Raw genomic sequence first — 10,983 nt, 5'->3', positions numbered from 1 at the left:
AAACCAACATATACCTTCTTTGACTGTTGCGGTCCCAGATATTGTTACAGAAGTACAGTGAGACTTTGTATGTGACTTTTTAAGGTTGCCAAGGTTTTATACATGATAGTTTAAATTTGCCTGAATTAGCTAAACAGAAGAGCAGAGCATTTAGAAATAGAACGCAGGGTGTTGATGGAGGTCAAAAGAGGTTGAGTCTGTTTTTCGTCTTAGACGAAAGAAAGGGTTTTTTAAAATCATGCTGTTCCATTTAAGAAGGGAAAATTCCACAGCTTTTAGGTTGTGAACGATAGCACAGCTTGCCTCGGAGCATTTTGTGAAGGCGGGGCTCAAAAGCGAGTACAGGAGCAGCGTCTTCCCTGCTTGTTATGTTTGGCGAGCACCCAAATTGTGTCCGCGGAAGAGCTCAGTGTAAAGGAGGGGGGATTCCACTCTTAAGACTGTGAAGCTTCCTTTAATTGGAAAGATAGGGAGGCTTGCAAAGGTGCAGGCTTCATCACCATCATGCCCCCTCCCTATGAGGAGGTAGGCAGGGCAGACAGAAATTGGCAGGCGCTTCGCTCTTGGAATGTGAGCTCCTTGAAGGGAGGGTTGCGAGGCAGAGAGCAGGCTCTGTTAGGGTTGAAATTGAGCCAGCCCTGGGACGCGGACATCTCCGAAGGGAGGGGGTCTGCTAGCTAGGAGTGCAAAGGGAGTGAAGCTGAATTTCCCAGCCCCTCTGGCTATGAAAGAAAAATCAGATTTTTCCCAAATAAACTTAGAGGATATAATGCAGGTAGTATTCTTGAACTATTCCCCAGATTTAGAGGAGAGCTTTGCAGACAGAAATAAAATATGGGACCTTGAGAGATGTAAAAAGAACATTATGTGTTTTTGAATTGAAGAATTTTTGCAAGACATGTGATACTTGTTTATCGTTTCAGATTGCGGTGCCGGGGTGCAAGTGATGCCCTCCCTGTATGCATGGGCCCTCACCCCCCCCCCCTTTTATTATTTTTTGGGGAGTGGAACCCCAAACTCCCCCAAGCCTGGAGCCAGACTGGACGGTAGTGATGTCCTGGGGCTGATGGCAGACGGGAGCTGATGATCTATGGAGAACCAGATCAGATGGGGTTCTTCCTTGTCGAGGGGATACTGATGAAGATGGATGCCAGAGAGCTGTCATCTACATAGATGGACTGCTTCTTTCTAAGCGAAGAAGGGATCAGCAGAGTGTGCTACAATTGGAACTGTCCCCTTCAAGTGAGGCTGACTTTGAAAGCATGAGAGCTGTGTGTCTTTCGCACAGGAGAACTGCTTGTGCACCCTGACAAGAGACAGCAGTGTTTTTTGGTTTTATATTTTCGGAGCTACAGTTGGCTGCCTTGGCAGTATAATTTGCAGTTTCATTATTAGAGGTTCTAATGACACAAGCTGAATTATTTTTAGATATTTCACCTGAGTTCTTGTTTTAAGTAATGCCGTAAGTTTAAAAAGAACAAAAAGAGAAAACCAGTTCATTATGATCTGCTTTGAATTCAATGTTTTTGAGTAGTCACTTTAACACGAGAGTTATTGATTACGTTTTTGATTCTGTAATGCAGTTTTTACTCTTTCAAATATGGCCTACAGTCTTGTATCCTTCACTCTGACAATTTAGTTTTTAAGGTTTTGCCTTTAAATGAGACATGCAATGTTTTAATGACAATCAGATCTTCAGTTAGATTTTATTTAGTTGCTGGTTATTATGCATTGATACTGCTTTTACAGTTACCAGATACAGTGCCCCAATGATAGTTTTGTTTTTCAATCATGATATTCAGTTGCTAGTTACTTTGCAATAATTCCAATTTTGCCGTTAAAAGATGCGGTCATAGCTGTGCCTTTAGTTCAGTGATTTTATTTTTGATATATGTGAATGGTGATGTTCAAGGGTCAAGGGGTGCTCTCCCTTTTTCGTCCCAGATCCATGGTATTTAGACCAATGGGGTATGATGGGTGAATCGAAGGTCAAGGGGTGGAATGTGTTGAATTTGCCATTTTAAACGTGCTAAATCATATGTTGACCTCGATTCCATGCAATGCTCTGATCTTCCATTTTGTTGCATCACACTTCCATCTTGAGCTGCCTTGACCTGGAGTTACACTTCAGCAGTAACATAAACATGTTATTCCCGTAAACCAGTACATGCAGGTGCGAGGCATCTCGTGGGGATGCCTCGTGAGGTTATGTTGTACCTTCAGAGTGTTTTCATGCATTCCATACTTATCGCTAGGACAGAGGGAGGATGGCCGTGCCAGTCTCCAAGGCCGGAGAGTGGGAAAGGAATGTCTTTTGCCTCGACACCGCCTAAACAGAATCTGGCCAGGTCTGTCTGGGTGGGTCTGATGCAGAGATGGGGGCCAGCACTTGTGAATAGATGGGCGAGAGCGCCTGCTAGAGGCTTCTCGAACAGGTTGATTTAAGCTATAAAAAGCGGGGTCTGTGGGGTGGAGCTCAGGAACTCAGTCTTGGAGTGGACGCACTCGCGGGACAACTTTGGTGCCCGAAGAGATTACTCCCTGGGCTGCCGGTCTTGCAGGTTCCCGACCTGGTGTTCAGTGCTTGGCCTAGGGATGTTGAAGTCTCCGGTGCTGCAAATGAATCTGGTGAGGTGCTTTGTACATTAACTGTTTATATCCCTGTATTCACAGTTTCATATTTATGTATATAGTGTGGTGTATTCATTGTTTATTGCCTTTCACTCGGTGCCTAAGACTTTCTTAGTTGCAGTAACTTATTGCCTTTGCCTACAATATTAATAAAGCTCATTTTTACCTCCAGTGGAGTGTTGGAGTTTCTCTGTGAGTAAGTGGTGTGCGTAAGTTCAGATTACGCAAGTGGGCAAAGCAATACATTGTCCTAACCAGTTGTTGGCTGCTCCTGGGTCACATGACTAGGTGTGAGGGGCAGTTGGCCTCCGTGTACTCCTCCTAGACAGCTATATAATACAGAGACTGGGTGTTGGCAGGATTGCCGTTCAGAGGGGATGGGGGTCAGAGCTGTCACCGACCACACTTGCACTTCAAAGGAGCTGTGTCAGCACACACACAAAAGGCGTTATGCTAGGTCATTGTTCCCCCAGACAACCTGGATCAGGGCAGGGAGGACGGAAATTTCAGACACTTCTGTGGGGGTAAAACTCCAGAAGCTGCCCCCTTTTTTAAAGTTAGCCCTAGGTATATAAATGGGACCCTCAGACCAACTTTCCAATATACTCCTGGAAATGTGGATACCACCGAAGAAGGATTGTCCTACTGCCAGAGAACTGCCCTGCTGCCTGATACCTGCCCTGCTGTCTGAGAAGAAAGACTGTACCTGCACCATTCATCCCACGCTACCTGAGTGATTCCAAGGGCTAGTTAGCTGGTCTATTGTTCTGAGCTATAGGGAGACAACAAGCTTTAGAGGTCTTGCAACTGCCAGCTGACTTGCTGCACTGGACTTGCGTGAACGGATGTATGACGTTAGAACACATACGTTTACCACGACCTACCATTACAACGCGGTCGTAACAACTAAAGTTGTTACCACGCATTGCGCTGGGGGGGGGCGCAAAATTAAACAATTTAATTTACTATTCCAACACCAGTCCCCGTGGATAGTAGGGAAGGTGTTGGGATAGTAAATTAAATCATTTCCTATCCTTGAGCGCCCCCCAGCGCAATGCGTGGTAACAATTTTCGTTGTTACGACCGCGTTGTAATGGTAGGTCGTGGTAACGCGCGCGTTGTAAGCGTTGCATACCGCGTGAACCTGCAACTGGACCTGCCTGGGCCCTGCTGACCTCTGCTGGAATAATGTAACAGGGAGCTCACTAATCGACGACCGTGTTCTTCTTCTTCTTTAGTGCCAAGAAGCTGTGATTTAAACAAGCGGCAGGAACAAGCTTGCCCGTAACCCACACAGCGCCCGACGGTGCCCCAGGTATGTGGAATGAAATACAACAGTAAAAGGAAGAACTTAAGTCCTTGAATAAATACGTCAATTGCAGTTAATCGTACCATCTTGGTTTTAGTGCGGGACGTCGTAGGAATCCCTCTGCACAACGAAGGAATTTACTGACAGAAGAGGTCATGTCTACACCACAGCATTTGATTAATAAAGTAAGTGTTAGCTGCCCTTACTGGTAGTCGACAAAAAACAAATTAGACTGAAATCATTGACAAGACTGTTGGTCTGTGTTTTTTTGTCCCTTTTTCCTACAGTTTCACCAAAGGTTAGACCACTGTAGAAACTTCGACTTTCTGGCGTAGGTTAAATTGGTAAGAGTGTGGCTGGAGTTTGCGAATTCCGATGGTAGTGCATGTCAATGAGAAGCTTCAAAAGTACAAAGTCTTTTTCTTTTTTCTTTTTTCCTACAGTGTCTTTTGGTCCTGACGAGAACCCCGTAAATATGTGGGTTCGAAACACGTAGACCCCTGTTTTTTCACCAAACAATTGTTTGTAAAATTCATATGGTTGTGATGTGCACGTTTAGGAAATTGTTTTCTAAAATTGTGAATATTTTATGAGGAAACTGTGTGCACAATTAACTAGGTTATCAACTATTGCTTTGTTTGGTTTCTCCATCTGGGCCCAGTACTTTGAGATTTGATCCAGGGGCCCTAGGGACGGATATACTGTTGTGTGTAGTTTGAGAGTCTAGGGTGAATGAGGACTTTGGTATGAATGAACCAGTGTGACTGGGAGTGAAAGGAGTGTGTGACTTTGTGGAAAATTATTCTTTCTTTTATTGTTCTCTATTCTTTGCATTTTTCGCTGTGGTTATTTCAAAAAATGGTCTGGTGTTCATAAAATACTATTGTGTCTTTTTATAAATAATGAATTAAAAGGAACAGGTGCTATTGAAATAAAAGCTATTGAGTAGTATACGGTTGCATTGATTTATTGATCTTGCGCCAGTGATTTAAGTTTTGGGAAATGTCTATCAGTACTGGCATTTGGTTTGTTTTCTTGACCACTGCTGGAGAGCATTCCTGATCCACAATTGAGGATTGAGGACCAGTCTGGCTGCTGCATTTTCGAATTTTCTGTAGTTTTCTGAGGAGTTTCTGGGTGACACCGGTGTAGAGTGCATTGCCGTAGTCGAGTCTGCTGCTGATGGGATCGTGGGTAACCATCTTTCTGGATTCAGTGGGGATCCTTCTGAATGTTTTATGAAGTAGGCGAAGCGTATGGAAGTAAGATGAGGATACTGCGTTGATCTGGCGGTTCATTGTGAGCTTGGAGTCCAGTATAATGCAGGGGTTTTGTGCATGGTGAATGGGGGTTGAGGGGGTTCGGCTGGCCACCAGGAGTCGTCCCAAGCTGGGGGGTGGGTGCCAGGATGAGGACTTCAGTCTTGTCCTAGTTGAGTTTGAGGCAACAGTCTTTCATCCAGGTGGTGACAGCCTTCATGATGCTGTAGAAGTTGTTTTTGGGGTGTGTGGGTTGATTGGCGAGGGAAAAGATCAGCTGGGTATCATTGGCGTAAGAGACGATGTTGAGTCTGTGGTTGCTGACGATGGCTGCATGCGGACCAATGTAGATGTTGAAGAGGGTGGGGCTCAGGGAAGAGCCCTGGGGCACTCCGCAGCTGATCTCTGTGGGTTCAGAGAGGAAAGGTGGTAGTCTGACTCGCTGTGTTCAACCGGTTAGGAAGGAGTGGATTCAGTTCAGGGCCGTGTTGTGGATGCCAGTGTCATGGAGTCTTGTGATTAGGGTGGGGTGGGAGACGGTGTCGAAGGTGGCCGAGAGGTCCAGGAGGATGAGGACTGAAGTTTTGCCCCAGTCTAGGATGGAGCGGATATCGGTGGCAGCGAGGAGTGCCGTCTTGGTGCTGTGGCTGCTTCAGAAGCCGGATTGGGAGATGTCCAGGACGTGGTTCGCTTAGATGAACTCAGAGAGTTGAGCGTTAATGGCCTTCTCAATGACCTTGGCTGGGAAGGGGAGCAGGGAGATGGGTTTGAAGTTCTTGAGGTCTGTCAGGTTGGCTGATGGCTTTGTCAGCAGGGTGTTAATCTCTGCATGTTTCCAATCGGCAGGGAAGGTGGTGGTCTTGATGGAGCAGTTGATGGTGTGGCAAGGCTCTGGGGCGATGGAGGTGGCTGCTCTATGGAAGATGTGGTCCGGGACATGGGTCCGAGGGAGGGTCAAAGGGGGCTCCGGAGTGGATGCTCTTCATGGTCTTGAGTGTTTTATCTGTGGTGAGCGGGGTCCAGTTGAGCAGGATCTGCTGGGGTGCGGCGTGGTTGGTGCGGTGGTTTTGGGCGTGGTGGGAGGATCTTTGGTGTTGAGGCTGTTGTACCCTCAAAGTAGCGTTCAGAGGTGAAATTAATTAAACCTGGTACTTCATTCAGAAACTCTGTGGATATTAAAGAAGGCCACATGACCACCTGTATCCATTCTCAAGCTAAGTCACATGGAGATTGGCCATGTTGTCATCCCCACCAGTCGCACCATGTGTGTGAACATTGGACCATAAAAGAAGAGTTGCAGCACTAATCTGAGCAGTAATCAGTGCTGATTCACCTAAGTGTGGACCTGCAGGATTCCGAGTGAAAATGTGGCAGCTGGGCACATAATCAACCCAAGACTAGAGGAGAGCAGTGCATGATCCAAAGAGGATAAAATCAAGAGCCTCATCTGCAATTATTTATGGGTGCATCCATAATAAACACTATTGCTTACTGGAAGCTACGCCTGGTGTCAAGGTCCACCAAATGTGTATGCTAGCCCCCATCATAAGGGTTTTATCTATGGCACAATTCTGTCCGTTCATGATCTAATACTGCCAATGGCATAATAATGGTCACCCTTGACCATTTTGAGTGTTCGTTGACTAGCTGTGGTATACTGGCAACCATCACGGACATATTAGGAGAATGACTGGCCTATTGTTAGCTATCCCTAATATAAAGGTGCCCACTGCTTGCATAATGGTCTTGACTGATATATGGTGAGTAGCCTGGCCTTTAAGGTGTCCACTCTTGGCACAGTTGTGGCCCTGGTACAATAGTGGGCATTATTGGGATAATACAGGCATCCTTAGTGCTGAGATGGGCATCCACAGCATTTGACTGTAATACCTGGGTATTTAAAGGAGTCTGTACATGTGAAGCATTTGTACATGTGATTTCTTGATGAAAATGACAAGCTGATTTTTTCCAACTGTAATTTCCTATACCTGAAATCTGATATTTTAAAGGCATTTTATAAAAAAATTATTACAAATTATTTTCTTCTGGGAACTTGAATTTGATTGTCTAAAACAAAATGTGGTATTTGATAGAAAGAAATTGCATTTTCAGAAACTAGTGTAATGGCAAAGAAAAAAGGTTGCAATTCCAAAACAGGTTTAAAGTTGATAGGTGAATGATAATTCAAACTGAGTTGCTGCGGTTATGTGCTTTGTGCCATGGGGCATGTGAGGATTTGAATGTTACTTTATTAGTCAGGTGTAAGCATTTAATACTGATAAACTTTTTCCGCGCATTTCTGCTGGCAACCTTGCCAGAAAAACTTGGGCGGTCACTACTGATATTCCTGCTTAGGGTGGTCATTGTATAATGTAATATGTGTCCTCACTATTTTTCATTTATAACATTTGCTAATAGCTCGCAAGGACTTTATTTGAGCAGAATTAGCTCTCGTTACAGAAAAGGTTGGAGACCTCTGATTTAAAGCCTTTGATGTTTATATTTTCATTTTGTGTAACTAAATGGCTGAGTAAGTGAATATCAGTGATTACCATTACATTGAATTCATGCTGTTTGTGGTTCAGATAATGTGTGTACACACAATCCTGGAGACATCATGTGTCAGTTCTGCAACTAGGCAACAAGTCCTGGGGAATCACAGGCCTTTTGCTCAATGGATTGAATATAACATGGGTTGCAGACACGTTCCGCTACCGTGGAATCAGGGTGTATCGCCAGCCCGCAGATCTCCTAGATGGTAACCTGGGCAGGACGTAACGGCCATTAAATCCCAGATGCAATTCTGGAGCACACTCCCCCTTGCAGTGACGGGCAGAGTGGTGTTGGTGAAAATGGTGGCCCTAACGAGATCTTTGTACTACTTTACCAACTTACCCATCCACATACCGGTCTCCTTTTTCGCTACGTTGGAGAAGATAATCAGGGGTTTCATATGGGGCCCCAGCTGGCACAGGGTGGCGATTAAAAAACTGTATCTACCAACTGACCAGGGCCGGGTTGGCCACGCCATGTTTCGCAAACTATTGTCTAGCGGCGCAGCTCCAGTGGGTGGCCAGATGGATAGCGGGCTGCCAATGTGAGGATACCCTGACCATGCGCCCACCACTCACAGCATCACAGACCCTCCAGCTATTCCACCCCTGCGCGCAAGCACGACCTCTGGAATCTGTTTGGCTAAACATAGCGTATAAATGTTATTGAAGGAGCCTCTACATAACCCGACCCATAACACCATATGGTCCCGCTCTTCCACTAGAGGATGCTCCTAGAGGACAGGGAGCACTTACTGCAACAGAGCTACTAAAATGGCACGCAGTGGCGGTGCAGACCCTGGGAGACCTTTACTGCGACGGCGTCCTCACTCCCTATGAGACACCGGTTGAGGAGGATGGGCTCCCGGCAGGACAGTTCCTCCTACACCGGTCTTTGATAGCCACGCTCACGGTGCGATTGGGAGACATCACAACAGAACCACCCACGCACCTTACCATCAATATTTGTACGCAATGGGACAGGGCAGGCATCTGACGCGGTGGTTCGCGGCCTCGCTGTGCCAGCACGCCGCGATTAAGTTAGATTCCCTCAGACAAAAATGGGAGCAAGACTTAGGCAGGCAATTCTCAGACAAAGAATGGGGCCCAGTGCTGGCTAGTCCGGTCCAGATCCCCAGGTACATGAGGTTCAGGCAAATCCAATTCTACATTATACACAGGGCGTATTATAAGCCAGCCAAAATCAACAGATATTTTCACCGCACTCGTTCTGCCTGCCCGAGATGTTCCACTCTAGACGCAGACCTGCTACATATGCTGTGGGGTTGCCCCAGCCTTAGTACATACTGGAGAGAGGTAGCGGAAGCACTGCATAATTGCACCGAACGAGAGATACCCTTTCAGTGGTCGGTGTACTTGCTGCATGGATTCCGCAGGACACGCAACACAAAGGTCACATTCAGATTCTTGGACCTGGGTATAATAGCGGCAAAAAGGTTAATCACGAAAAGATGGAAGGCACCCGAACCCCCACATTTTAAGGCTTGGAAGAATTCCGCACTCGCATGGGCTAGGACAGAAGGCATAGCAATTCACCGGGGAGAAACCACAGGCCTTAGGAAAATGCCAATAGCCACACAATCCTCATTACACTACAATACACAGACACGCCAACGCGACTACCACAGACAACTGACCCAGACGGGCAATATCACTCAAGAAAATTGAATCTCGGAGACACTGAAACTGGCTCCAAAAACAGACATTGATATACTGTCACCTGGACACACCTTATGGTAAAGGACTAGGGTTAAAGAAACGCATGCAGGTGCAACAGGCAGCATATCTGCACATGCACACGGACAGGTGGAGACACTCCAACACGGCTCCAACTTCCTTGCCCTTTCCCCAGTTACTTTTGTATGCGCTGTTTAGCATGGTCATTCACACAGTCCCGAACTGTCAATGTCATCATCATCAAAGCTTCATTTCGATATACAAAATATCATAAAAGCACTTAGAAATATAAAACCACAATTCATATACATTACATTTTTTAAAAAGTACATTATAATAAAACCATTCATATTTCAATAAATAGTTTAAGAACATATTAAACATTAGCAGCTTTGTGAGTTATATTTAAAAAAAAATTCCAACTAATACTAAGGTCATCTAGTAGCCTTCGATCTAATCAGCCAAGCCCAGCTCAGAAATGTGGCCACCCCACACACTAAGGTTGTACTAGTGTCAGCCTTAAGTATTCTGAGTGCAGAGGAATGATCCCTGGTTCCAACAGTAAATGTCACTTTCTGCAGCTAATAAAGGCAGCCATCCTAACAGGCTTGGACCCTAAAGTTGATATTGACTTAACTCAAGCTGTTCGGCACTGTTACGCCTACATGTCCATTAATTAAACGCTTGCAATGTATAATCTGTCATACCGAACTGTTGTAAAGAACACTAATGATGTTACATGCAAAACATGATGTGCAATTTGTTATTGTTGTCATCACAAGAAAGAAAGAAAAAACGAAAAACAAGTCATGGGGAATTACCTTGCTGGCTTCGGATCAAATATGCAAAGGACATTGAGTAAATTGAGAAATGAACAGTTCCTCTTAACTATATCCCCGTTCTGTGCTAGTAAACAGTAAAGCAACTCAATGAGACTTGATATACAAAGTTATCTGGTCACTCAGTTCCACTAATGATGCAATGCTCCAGCACTTGGCATTCACTTAACAAACAAACACATTTTGGGGCTTGTACTTCTAGTTCCCTTCAAATGATCTAATGAACTTGCCCAGCAGCAAGCACACATTTGCAATTAAAACACCTCTGCTGGAACATTGTGCCTTCCGTGACAATGAGTCGCTCTGTAATCTTATTTTTAGTACACATGGATAGTTTCTTGGCGTTTTAAATACACGTATGCTTATTAAACAACCCATCAAGCACTAATCTGATCAAGCCTTAAGGAAGGAAACCACCTGAATTCAGACCCAAGCTTTGCAACTGAAACACACCACTGCCGGAAGTGGACGACCCGCCAAACTATTTTCCTAACAGAAGACCTGACACTGCTTGTGGTGCTTCAGAAGACCTCATCTTCTCATAGGACTGGGGCGTGCTGTTCGAAATGTGCTATGAAATAAGTGATTGCAGTGCTCAAAGAAGTATATAATAGGTATGAACAGTGCTGCTTAAGAATAATGTAGACCCCAAAGATTGTTGTAAACATTCAACACCCAAGAATCCTGGGGCCATA

At 45.2% G+C, this 10,983-nt stretch overlaps 1 long non-coding RNA gene across 1 annotated transcript; it reads left to right on the top strand.

Moving 5' to 3' along the window:
- The first annotated feature begins 2,198 nt into the window (after nt 1–2,198).
- On the top strand, nt 2,199–4,125 carry LOC147703674 (uncharacterized). The gene is made up of 3 exons (XR_015297308.1): nt 2,199–2,628; nt 3,870–3,946; nt 4,038–4,125. It is a non-coding gene; the product is annotated as an uncharacterized LOC147703674 (long non-coding RNA).
- Nucleotides 4,126–10,983: the final 6,858 nt, after the last annotated feature.

This window comes from Lissotriton vulgaris, chromosome 7 (genome assembly GCF_964263255.1).
Source record: "Lissotriton vulgaris chromosome 7, aLisVul1.2, whole genome shotgun sequence".
NCBI lineage: Eukaryota > Metazoa > Chordata > Amphibia > Caudata > Salamandridae > Lissotriton > Lissotriton vulgaris.
The sequence above is the reverse complement of the archived record's forward strand: the minus strand, read 5'-3'. Positions and strand labels throughout refer to the sequence as shown.